The sequence below is a fragment of the Lissotriton helveticus genome, chromosome 2_1 (assembly GCF_964261635.1).
Source record: "Lissotriton helveticus chromosome 2_1, aLisHel1.1, whole genome shotgun sequence".
NCBI classification, from domain to species: domain Eukaryota; kingdom Metazoa; phylum Chordata; class Amphibia; order Caudata; family Salamandridae; genus Lissotriton; species Lissotriton helveticus.
Window position 1 is genome coordinate 574803203 of NC_136059.1, and position 13336 is coordinate 574816538.

The following is a 13336-nucleotide window of genomic DNA, read 5'->3' on the forward strand; positions in this document are numbered from 1 at the left end:
ATTCTGCCCTCTGCCCCACTCGTTTTTGTGCCATTCTGCCCTCTGCCCCAATCGTTGTTTTGCCCTTGTGCCCCTTGCCCCACTCGTTGTTGTGCCATTCTGCCCTCTGCCCCAATTGTTGTTGTGACCTTGTGCCCCTTGTCCCACTCGTTGTTGTGCCCTTGTGACCCTTGCCCCACTCGTTGTTGTGCCCTTGTGCCCCTTGCCCCTGTCGTTGTTGTGCCCTTGTGCCCCTTGCCCTACTCGTTTTTGTGACATTCTGCCCTCTGCCCCAATCGTTGTTGTGCCCTTGTGCCCCTTGCCCCACTCGTTGTTGTGCCCTTGTGCCCCTTGCCCCACTCGTTTTTGTGCCATTCTGCCCTCTGCCCCACTCGTTGCTGTGCCCTTCTGCCCTCTGCCCCACTCTGTGACCTTCTGCCCTCTGCCCTGCTCCTCTTTTATTTTAGAATGGCGCCGGCAAGCTGCCAGCGCCATTCTAAAATAGTTACTAAGTTAGCTTCATCAGGAAGCACTAATAGATAAAATAAAGCAGGTGCTCGAGCACCTGCATTTTATCTATTAGTGCTTCCTGTTGAAGCTAACTTAGTAACTATTTTAGAATGGTGCTGGCAGCTTGCCGGCGCCGTTCTAAAATAGTTACAAGCTTGAAGCTTGAACTTTTGCCCCCCGGATCTGTTCCGCTCGCGGGTTCGCGGATTTTCGGCAAATTCGCGGGAATTCGCGGATCGGGAATTTGCCGAAAATCCGCAAAATCCGCGAGCGGAACGGATTTTGCGCCCATGCTTAGTCGGGGGGTAAATAATTTTATATGTGTGTTTGCCCGTGGTTTCCATGTTGGGAGTAGAGGAGAAGGTAGGTGAAGGAGGTTGTGTGGGCAGGAGTAGATACAAAGCTATAGTAAGAGTATGTGAGGAGTGGGTGATTAAACTAAAAAGTGGGTATGAGGGAATAGAGAAAATTACTAGTTTAAAATGGCTGACTACTTAGGAGTGAGCATGTTGAGAAAAGACTAGTCTAAGATGGCCGAGAGTTTGGGGAGATCAAGAATAGTGTTGTAGTCCTCTGTTAGTTTTTATGCTTTGAGACCCTAGGAATAGTCCAGTTTCGCTTTCTAGTCCTGGGCAGCTCGAGATAGTCCAGTTTCTATCTTGCTGAGTGGGGAGGCCAAGTCCTATGTCTATTTTGGTGATCCCAGTGCCAGACAGAGAAGTTGTTCAGCTTTGCGAGTGTTTTGCAGTAATGGAGGCGATTTATTGCTACAGTTTATGGCCCCGGCCATTTTGGGCCAAAGTTCTCAGAGGGGTAAATGTACAATAATCCCAAAGTTAAAAACGAAGCAGAAATAGTACCATGTTAAATTGAATGTGGCAGGTAAGCTGGTGTCATCGGCACTTTTTAGTAGTCATCTGTGTCATCGGTGTTCTCCGAGGCTTCCATGTAGCTCTAGAAAGCAGTGAGCACCGGGATCGCCGTGCGCGTCGTCGTGCAGAGTCCGAGGGTCTTCTCCCGATGGTCCCGGGAACAGCAAGGGGGAGCTGCGAGGCGAGGACCACGATCGGCAATGCTGGCAAAGGGCAGCCGAAGGGGCCAGGTCGAAGGCGCCGTCGTCGGGAGCAAAAGCCTTTGTCAAGGTGGAGTGCAGTGAGAGGGCTGCAGGATCGTCAATAAGGGCACTGAGGGCACCGGGCAGCCGCCTTTGTCAAGGCGGAGTGATGTGTGATGGGCTGCAAGATCATCGATGAGGGCACCGGGCACCCGGGGGGGGTCAGGACGAAGGTGCCGATGTCGGGAGCAAGGGTCCCTGCTAGGGCAGTGCGATGAGGCGAAGAGGCTGCAGAGTGCGATTACAGACCCAGGGGTTAGGGTCGGGTGTCCAGTCTGTCTCGGTAAGAGCTGCCGTGAGCGCCCTCGGGCCGCTCCGTGAAGCTTTGCCGAGTCCGCCCCCAGCGCGCCGCTCCGGACCCTTCGCCTGAGCTTCGACACCAGCACTCCCGGCTTCCGCCGTCTTCCGCAGTCCAGTGATGGCGGGGACGACTCCAGATGCACCGGACTCCAGCGATGGCCAGCTCAGCCTCCCAGGCGACCGCCGGATACTCCGCACCGATGGCCAGCAACAGTCTGTTGAGGGTCGTGATGACTCCAGGCGACCCGGACTCCTCCAATGGCTAGCAGGCTCCATCCATCCGCCGGTCAGGTATGAAGAAATTATTATGTTATTGGTTACAATCCGGTTACTTTTGTAAGTTCGGTTCCACACAATAATGGGTGCTGACAGGGATATTTCCAAGAGTGGGATCCCAAGCACTAGGAGCTCTTATCAGGAGCTCCTACCAGTATAGATGTCTTAACTGCACTGGGCATCACTGGGCGGCAAACACTCTAGCTATGCCACTGTATGCACTTCTTCCTATTCGTGTTCTTCTTTCTCGCCTTCTATTAATTTCAGTTCTTGCTTCTTCCCCATCGGCCTTCCCTTGCCATTCTTGCTTCTCGACAGCTTCTTGCCCATTTGCTCCCCAGGACCACCCGCCCACCCTCTATTATCCTTTTGCTTCACCAGCCACTTCTGCCCACCCTCTGTTGTACATGCACTTATCCATCCCCTCCCACCCACCATTGTCACCTTGTGTCCCCAGTCACTCCTGCCCACCTTTCCTTTCCAATTTGTTTCCCCATATCCGTCCCGCCCACCTTCTGTTGTCAGCTTACTCTCCCAGTTCCTTTCGCCAGACATCTGTTGTGAGAAGACCACCGCTCGAGTAGCAAATCTACTCAATCGGTAGGAAAGTCAACTCGAGTAGCTGTGCCCTCAGGTGTGCTGCTAGGTGCTGTTCGCACTGATTTGTTTAGCATGGACGTGCTCCCGGTGCTAAATCACAGCACGAGCAGCGCAACATATCCTTTCTGCTCATTGGCTAAATTCCGCGTAATCTCCGTTTTTTTGTAGCTCCACAAAGTCAAATTCTGCAAGTTCCGCCCACATACACACTAAAAAAAAACAGTTTATGGGATGTTATAGTTAGGTGAAAATTTTGCAAGCCTAATGTTTTAAACTAAAAAAAACCCTGAAATTCACCAGTTATAGTTACCGCTAGTAACTATAACTCATGCTCCCACCATGCACAGTCTTGTCATCAAAAATGGTATTGCAGATGTTACAGTCATGTTATCAATGATGTCATAGAACATGTCATGAATGATGAAATATGGGAGGTAATTAGCAGTGGATGGTGAGAGAGCAAGTTATAGTTAGGAGTTATAGTTATCGTTATCAGTGTACTTTGACACTGAATTGTTCACCTAACTACAATGATACGGTAACCTTTTGCTTTGTCAGTGAATTTCTAGGATTTTTTAACGTGAAGTGATATTTTATCACCATACATAAAGCCAACACCCCTGCTGCAAACAGCCTTTGGCCTCCAGCCAGGCTCTGCATCCAACCCCCCTACTGAGGGAGGCAGTCATGCAGCCCCCCTCCCTAAGTCACAATTGGTCCTGGAGCCCAAATAGGGGAGGGGATGTGCATACCCCCCCTCCCCAACTCTCTATTGGCCATGATTAATGGAGAGTGATGCGTGGTCCCCTTCCCTAAGCCTTAAGAGGCACTGGGTACTCCATCCCCTATAGCCAAATACAATAGAGGAGGGCAGTGTGGCCCACCTCTTCCAGCCCAAATGGGCCCCAGGGACCCCATCCCCCATGGCTAAACACATTAACATTATGGGAGGGTGCGGGTGACCCACCTCCCCCTGCCCAAATGGCCCACAGAGACCCAATCCACCATGAGCAAACACATTAACATTAGGGGAGTGAGAGTATGGCCCTCCACCTCCAGCCAAAACGGGCCCCATCTCCCTTCGGTCAAATGCATTAATATTAGGGAAGCAGCGTGGCTCTCCTTCCCTAGGCTTAATAGTCCCCGGGGACCCCATCCTCTGAGGCCATACTTATATTATTGGGCGGCGCTTGGCTCCTCTCACCAAGCCTTAAGAGATCCCAGGGACTTCACCACCCAGGGCCAAATACATTAATATTAGGGAAGCAAGCACATGGTTTCCCTCCCCAAGCTTTAATAGGCCCCAGGGACCCCATCTTCTAGGACTGATCAAACATGTTTCCCTGCCCCCACTAATGTGGGCAGGGAAAAGTAGTGAGCCTGCCCTGGGGGATGAGGTCCACAGGGCCTTAAGAGGCTCAAGGAGTGGGGCTGCGTGGGTCCTACCATCATAGTTCTTTTTGGCTCAGAGGGATTGGCCCCCCAGGGTCTTTTAAGGCTTGGGAAGGAGGGCAGCACAAGCTCCTCCCCTCTACTATGCAAATCTCCCTCCAGGTGATGGGGTCCAGAGGCCTGTAAAGGCTTGGGAAGAGGGGCTTTAAGCCCCACCTTAATGCGTACAGAGGGGGCCCCACTTATGCTCCACATCCAAATATAAAACAAATGGTGAGCCACCATTTACTTATTTTGCCTCGATCCTGCAGGAGTCCCACTGGGATCGCAGTAAAAACACCTGATTTGTTTGTATTTTGGGTCCGGGGTTCCATCTGGGCGACCCTAACAATGCCTAGAGGGGCAGGGTATCCCTTGGCCCCTACTTGATTGATCATCCCAAAACTTTTCGTGCACAAATTAGACAAACAATAGAAGCCGTTTGCAATGTTCTGTGGAGATTTGTCAAATAATGGCAAAGTTATCAGCAAAACAAAAAAGTCATTTCCTATGCAATTGCTGAGCTAACTATAACTACCCAGTGGTGGCCACCACTGGGTACTCAAACGCGTATCTCTCCTACTGTGAAGGTCGAGGGAGACCTGAAAAATAAATAAGCCTTATCCCTGCTTCCCTTGAGTACGTGCCTCTTCTTTGTTGGAGTAGGATGTTAATTTGGGTATATATATATATCCACGTAAAAGGACGCATCAAACCTGATATTATACAAGACTGTGAGAGCATGGGTTTTGCACTCACCTTTGCCCCAACAAGTTCACTATCAGGAATTCTAATATACTGACCACCATGCCCATGTGGATTGTTCATAGACTCCCTTACTGACACAGCGGCAATGAGGGCAAACTCGGCTGCTAACTTCACTATTCTAGGAGACCTAAATCTACATTGAGGAACCTAACAAAGGCGACGCATTCAGCCTCATGCAAAATATGCAGGCATTACAATTTAAGCAAAAAGTTACAAGCCCAACTCATAACAAAGACAATATACTAGACCCAGTATTTTCACATTTAGATAATATCTCAATAAACAATCCTTCTCCAGTCCCATGGTCAGACCATTTCTTAATACCAATTATCTGGAAGTTATCAAGGACTTCTAACAACGACCAGCCCTCAAAGAGCTGGGATCGACCATGGGCAAAGTTGGAGCCCGACGTCTGGGCTAATACCCTTGAAACCACCAACCCCATAAGCAATCCCGACCCTATCAAAGCACATGATAATTTCAATGAATGGATTACAACATCCCTCAACGCCACCATTCCATACAAATGGAGCTCGAAGAAACCCACTGAAAAGAGAATCCCATGGTACACCCCGAAAATACGAGAGACCAAGCAAAAATGTAAAAGATTGGCGAGGGCCTGGAGGAGGTGTTACAGCCCAAAAAAAAAAAAAAAATATAGAGAAGCAATAAAAATGTATCAGATAGAAACCAAAAGAGCTCAGTCTCAATACTATGGGGTAAAGATTAATCTGACAGCCAACGCACCTAGGGAAATCGCCAGAATAGCAAAAAAAATATCACTATATCCCCAGCCAGAAAGGCCCGCAGAATCAGCCCCCAGCTATGTAGGGAATTGGCAGAGATTTTTTAACACCAAAATCCTTGGCATATATAATGTCTTCCCTCTGCCTCGGCAGACGGAAAACTCTAGTACAAAGGGGGAAAGTGATACGAAGGGTTTGAATTTTCTGAGCGACCTTCCAATCCTGAATGCGAATACCCTTTCCACACTTTTCACAAAAGTTAAATTGGGATCCCCCTGTGATCCAGCACCAGCACACCTGCTGCATAAGGTAAAGGAGACAATAGTACCAGTTCATTTGGAGGTCCTCAACTTGTCCTTAACCACCGCGATAGTACCATTGAGCTGGAAACACCCCATGGATAAAGCACTCTTAAAGAAGCCCAACCTAAATGCAGAAACCTGGAGCAACTACCGCCAGGTATCACCACTTCTCCTGGTCAGTAAGATTTTAGAAAAACGCGTAAACACTACCCTCACTAACTACCTTGAATCCCATGAGATTCTACACTCTTTCCAGACAGGTTTCAGCCCTAACAATGGCACAGAAACAGCACTCATAACTGTGATTGAGGAATCAAGGAAAGTCCTCGACCTGGGAGGCACTGTGGCAATCATCCTACTGGATTTGAGTGCCAAATTTGACACTGTAAACCATGGCACTCTACTAGACAGACTCAAAGAGGTGGGAGTGACAGGTAAGGTATTCTCCTGGATCGAGTCCTTTTTAAGGGACAGAAACCTCCAAGTATTTGAAGGCAATAACACCTCAAGGAAGATTCCACTCACCTGTGGGGTCCCACAGTGGTCTTTGTTGAGCTCCACTCTGTTTAACGTGTACCTGAGACCCCTAGCTGAGCTAATCATCCGATATGGAGCCCAGATAGTTACATACGCCGATGACACCCAACTGGTGGTAGCCCTCAACTACCCTAATGGGAGCACAGTCGACCTTGAAACATGTCTGAGAAAGGTGGCCATCTGGATGGACCAATCTTACCTCAAGCTCAACAGGGATAAGACTGAACTTATGCTCCTTGGTAAAACAGCAAGTGGCTCCTCAGACATAAACTGTCCGAACTGCCTGGGCCCAACCCCTGTACCCAAAGATAGGATAAAGAGCCTAGGAATCTGGCTGGACAGGTCACTCAAACTAGACCACCAAGCGGTACAAGTAGCAGCCGCATGCTTCGGTATCCTAAGGCAACTAAGTAAAATATTACCACTACTCCCGGAAACAGCTTGCAGAACTATGGTACAAGCACTGATACTCCCCCACCTGGACAATTTGTAATGCACTATACCTGGGTACCCCAAACTCCGTAATAAGAAAACTCCAAGTGGTACAAAACTGTGCAGCCAGACTATTATACAACATCCCCAGAAAACAATCGGCTAAGCCAGCACTGAAGGCATTGCACTGGCTCCCCATTTCAGAACGCATAATGTTTAAATCACTCTGCATCCCACATAAGACCATCTGGGGCACAGGCCCCAAAAGTCACTCCAACCTTTTGTCCTTCCACCGCCCCCTGCGTAACCTGACATCTGCCAATCTGTTCCTAGCCAAGGTTCCGTAAATCCTGAAAGTAAGAACAGGGGGACGTATGTTCTCATACAATGCCTCCATTTTGTGGAACTCACGTCCCCTACAGCTCAGATCCACAACCCACCACTTCTCTTTCAGGAAACAACTAAAGATGTGGCTTTACCAGAAACTGCAGTAAGACCAGAATATGCTTATGGTTGCAACCAGCGCTGGGTAGCCATGCGCTATACCAAGAATCAATTTAATAATAATAGTATATATATATATATATATATATATATATATATATATATATATATATATATATATAATATATATATATCTTTATATATGTACAGCTCCAAAGTTACCCACAAGTTTGAGGAAGCACTCGGGCAGCAGCTGGAAATATGTCCAGTTCTACACGGGGCAAGCAGCGCCAGGAACTCAGACTGCGTGCACAGTGGGGCCCATTGAAGTGCTTTGCATCAAGGACCCAGAGGACACAGCACCCATCAGGGTGAGATTGCCGCACTACCTGTCCCAGAATTCCCGGGTGGCCTGTCCACCAATCACGTTGGGCTTATGAAGTAGCCTATTAGAAGGCAGTTTAAACAATAAATGTAGTGTGGGCTAAATTGCTGTTTTTTCTGTGGGACTGAGCCTATGAGGAAGGAGTTTTCCAAAACGCGCCAGGCTGCTCCTGCTGCGTGTGTGGTCTGCCGAGCATTGCTGCTGCCCGAGTGCTTCCTCAAACTTGTGGGTAACTTTGGAGCTGGATATTTTCGCGGCTGCCCAGCCGTGGAGGGGGCACCACTGCTAGGATTGGAGAAGCGGGCTAGGGGCTGGAAATACGTCCAGTTCTACACGGGGCAAGCAGCGCCAGGAACTCAGACTGTGCGCACAGTGGGGCCCATTGAAGGGCTTTGCATCAAGGACCCAGAGGACACAGCACCCATCAGGGTGAGATTGCCGCACTACACGTCTCAGAATTCCAGGGTGGCCTGTCCACCAATCACGTTGGGCTTATGAAGTAGCCTATTAGAAGGCAGTTTAAACAATAAATGTAGTGTGGGCTAAATTGCTGTTTTTTCTGTGGGACTGAGCCTATGAGGAAGGAGTTTTCCGAAACGCGTCAGGCTGCTCCTGCTGCGTGTGTGGTCTGCCGAGCATTGCTGCTGCCCGAGTGCTTCCTCAAACTTCTGGGTAACTTTGGAGCTGGATATTTCCGCGGCTGCCCAGCCGTGGAGGGGGCACCACTGCTAGGATTGGAGAAGCGGACTAGGGGCTGGAAATACGTCCAGTTCTACACGGGGCAAGCAGCACCAGGAACTCAGACTGCGTTCACAGTGGGGCCCATTGAAGTGCTTTGCATCAAGGACCCAGAGGACACAGCACCCATCAGGGTGAGATTGCCGCACTACATGTCTCGGAATTCCAGGGTGGCCTGTCCACCAATCACGTTGGGCTTATGAAGTAGCCTATTAGAAGGCAGTTTAAACAATAAATGTAGTGTGGGCTAAATTGCAGTTTTTTCTGTGGGACTGAGCCTATGAGGAAGGAGTTTTCCGAAACGCGTCAGGCTGCTCCTGCTGCGTGTGTGGTCTGCTGAGCATTGCTGCTGCCCGAGTGCTTCCTCACACTTGTGGGTAACTTTGGAGCTGGATATTTTCGCGGCTGCCCAGCCGTGGAGGGGGCACCACTGCTAGGATTGGAGAAGCGGGCTAGGGGCTGGAAATACGTCCAGTTATACATGGGGCAAGCAGTGCCAGGAACTCAGACTGCGTGCACAGTGGGGCCCATTGAAGGGATTTGCATCAAGGACCCAGAGGACACAGCACCCATCAGGGTGAGATTGCCGCACTACATGTCCCAGAATCCAGGGTGGCCTGTCCACTAATCACGTTGGGCTTATAAAGTAGCCTATTAGAAGGCAGTTTAAACAATACATGTAGTGTGGGCTAAATTGCTGTTTTTTCTGTGGGACTGAGCCTATGAGGAAGGAGTTTTCCGAAACACGTCAGGCTGCTCCTGCTGCGTGTGTGGTCTGCCGAGCATTGCTGCTGCCCGAGTGCTTCCTCAAACTTGTGGGTAACTTTGGAGCTGGATATTTTCGCGGCTGCCCAGCCGTGGAGGGGGCACCACTGCTAGGATTGGAGAAGCGGGCTAGGGGCTGGAAATACGTCCAGTTCTACATGGGGCAAGCAGCGCCAGGAACTCAGACTGCGTGCACAGTGGGGCCCATTGAAGGGATTTGCATCAAGGACCCAGAGGACACAGCACCCATCAGGCTGAGATTGCCGCACTACATGTCCCAGAATCCAGGGTGGCCTGTCCACTAATCACGTTGGGCTTATAAAGTAGCCTATTAGAAGGCAGTTTAAACAATACATGTAGTGTGGGCTAAATTGCTGTTTTTTCTGTGGGACTGAGCCTATGAGGAAGGAGTTTTCCGAAACACGTCAGGCTGCTCCTGCTGCGTGTGTGGTCTGCCGAGCATTGCTGCTGCCCGAGTGCTTCCTGAAACTTGTGGGTAACTTTGGAGCTGGATATTTTCGCGGCTGCCCAGCCGTGGAGGGGGCACCACTGCTAGGATTGGAGAAGCGGGCTAGGGGCTGGAAATACGTCCAGTTCTACACGGGGCAAGCAGCGCCAGGAACTCAGACTGCGTGCACAGTGGGGCCCATTGAAGGGCTTTGCATCAAGGACCCAGAGGACACAGCACCCATCAGGGTGAGATTGCCGCACTACATGTCCCAGAATTCCAGGGTGGCCTGTCCACCAATCACGTTGGGCTTATGAAGTAGCCTATTAGAAGGCAGTTTAAACAATAAATGTAGTGTGGGCTAAATTGCTGTTTTTTCTGTGGGACTGAGCCTATGAGGAAGGAATTTTCAGAAACGCGTCAGGCTGCTCCTGCTGCGTGTGGTCTGCCGAGCATTGCTGCTGCCCGAGTGCTTCCTCAAACTTGTGGGTAACTTTGGAGCTGGATATTACCTACTGGCGGTCGCCAGTAGGTATATATAGTTAGGATTTTTTCTCTATGGGTTTTTTGAAAATTCTATGTCTAATAACTTTGGCGTTTGTGGACGGAATTGGCTGAAATTTTCAGGAAAATGGCACATTTTCTTTCTGAGCAGCCCCTGAAAATTTTGGGGGGGTTCGTCAAGGGGGGGCCGAGAAAAAAGGGGGGTCCCAAAACGCGTTTTTCCCATGTTAATTTCCATAGGGCGGTTGGCCTCACTTTTAGCCCGAACGGCTGAATGGATTTGCACGAAACTTGGCAAAATTGTAGGGACTGGTAGCCCGATGTGCCTTTTGTAGGTCTCAATATATGTGCTGCAGTGGATTTTGAGAAATTAACGTTTAAAAAAAGATATATATCTGTAACAGCGGACTGGGCAGCGGCCCAGGACGCGGACTTTTCGCGCAACGGAGCTTTGTGAAGCGAAGCTGATTGGTTCTCCGGCGTCTGTCAACATTCCAAACAGTCCGTAGCGGCCGCCATCTTGTCTCTCGGTAGGATCGAGAGACAAGAGGAGGTCAAAACAAAGGGGGAAATAACTATAAGGGGGCATAGTAGATCCTCGCTGACCCCCTAGGTTTGATGTGGAGGTTTTAAAAGGGCCCCGCGGGGCAAAAAAAAATAATAATAATAATAATCGAACGGCTGAATGGATTTGCACGAAACTTGGCAAAATATTAGGGACTGGTAGCCCGATGTGCCTTTGCTAGGTCTCAATATATGTGCTCCAGTGGATTTTGAGAAATTAACGTTCAAAAAAAGATATATATCTGTAACAGCGCTCCGCTTCGCGTAACGGAGGTTTGCGAAGCTGATTGGTCATTCTGTCACTGGGCTATAGTTGGGCTACATCTGGCTGATATTTGGGCTACATTTGTTTTTTTGCGTGTCTGGCGGCCATCTTTGGGCTACATTGGGCTACATCGGGCTTCATTGGGCTACATTCGGCTAATTAGCAAATAGCTCATCGCAAACTAGGAATGGTAAAGAATCGCTATTTATTCCTTAAAGTTCGCTATTTAGGAAATGCAAAAAACTTTGATGATACATATGGCGGTTCATCTCTAACAAGATAAGAAGCATAGGGATACATTTGTGATGACTGGCGCATCACCAGGGATGTGTTAGTCATTCTGTGCCGCTGTTCCGTCACCTATGGTGTGCTGCATTTACAATGCGGCGCATCATGGGGCAAAAACAGCACAGATGCGTGATGTATCTGTGCCGTAAAGGTGGCGCATTGCTGGAGTTGTATCGCAAGTGTGATGAAGCTCCAGCAAGGGTCGGGGGTGCCCCTGTCGCAGGGTTTCTGTTCTCACACAGAACTGTGGGCAGAGGATTGGAACCTCGGCGAATGCATTGCTGGAGTTGTATCGCAAGTGTGATGAAGCTCCAGCAAGGGTCGGGGGTGCCCCTGTCACAGGGTTTCTGTTCTCACACAGAACTGTGGACAGAGGATTGGAACCTCGGCGAATTAGGGTGTCCCAAAACTCACGTTAGTAATCAAAAACTCCTTAGCAAGCTAGGTACAGTGTCACATTGGATATAACAAACTCTCAATGTTTAGACAATCCAGAATATGAACTTATAGTACCTCAGGATACGTGGAACTCATGAACAGTCGGTCGTTATAGATTTCTTAGAAACCAGAACATGGAGTTAAGAAGAACAGATGTGTATTTGAAATGTTTATTTACTAATGCCGTCTTCTCAGGCGTAGTACCTTAGATAATAAAAGTACACATATTATCAGTAGCAAAATTACCAGCATAGTTACTAGTACATAAAAAGCGAATGGTGACAGTATGTTAACATGCTGTAAATGAATAAGAGTTAGCAACACTTATAAGCAGCCGCGGGCCGTGGAGGGAGTTACGGTGGGGCAGGGAGGCGGGGAGGGGGAGGGGCAAGGTAGAGAGGGCTCCACCCTGCTTCTCCCCCTCCCCGCCTCCCTGCCCCATCGTAACTCCCTCCACGGCCCGCGGCTGCTTATATCTCACCCTCCCTAATACACATATTATATTATTTGCTAAGAAGGTCTCTTTGTGTTGGTTTAGGGCGTGCCCATACTTTAGTGTCTTAGATTTGAAGGAATCACATCAGCATACACCAGCTCTCTCTTCATGTGAACCGCATCAACTGTTGTGTATGTGTGTTCGGCAAAGCAATATAAAACCCGCCTCATGCCCAGAATTGGCAGAAGTTGCACTTATGTTATGAGTATGAAGTCGTGGAGATCAGACCTCATAACAATTCTGTATCGTGTTGTTCTTGAAACTTTAGCACTCGCTGTACAGATATAGTTTAACAAGTAAAGCAGATAGTAGACCAATAACATATTATTCTCATGTAAACCACGATGAACTACTAGGTGGAAAGCTAAAGCAACAACTAAGTGTCTTGTGCAGAAGTTGCAAAAAAGGAAAAATGGCGTTTAAACCGGTAATGAGCCCATGCTAACTTAACACGGTGTAAAGATATCCAGGACCTAGATGACACCTCCCCATGATCCGGAAACGAACTGAATAAGATAATAGAAGTGCCATCTCATGAGAGCAGATTGCAAGTTTATATGTGGACGGTCCGCAAGGTAAAGCATTAAAAACTAGGAAAATTTAATGCTAAAGAAAAATAAAACAGCCAAGTACTTTATCGAGTCTTAAGCCAATAGGCAAGGTAAATAATAAAAACTTGACAAATAAGTCAATGAATTGTCAATGAAATGCTAGTACTCAGCATATCAAACATGAAAAAGGTCTATGACATAACTGTGTATGCAAAATAAGCTGCAACAGCCTCCAATAGGAAGTCACCGTCTTCATCCGAAAACAGTTCAGCCATCCAATTTAAAAGCGGAAAAGAACATACGTGCTCTCCCAGCACCGGATCCTCTATCACCATCAGAGGACAGCTCGGTGGGTTTTCAAGAAAGCTCTGTTCCAAGAAAGACTGTGCTGCCGCCAGTAAATTCCAGGGACCAAGTAGTCCATGCATCAATGCCACAGCCATAATCCTTTCGCC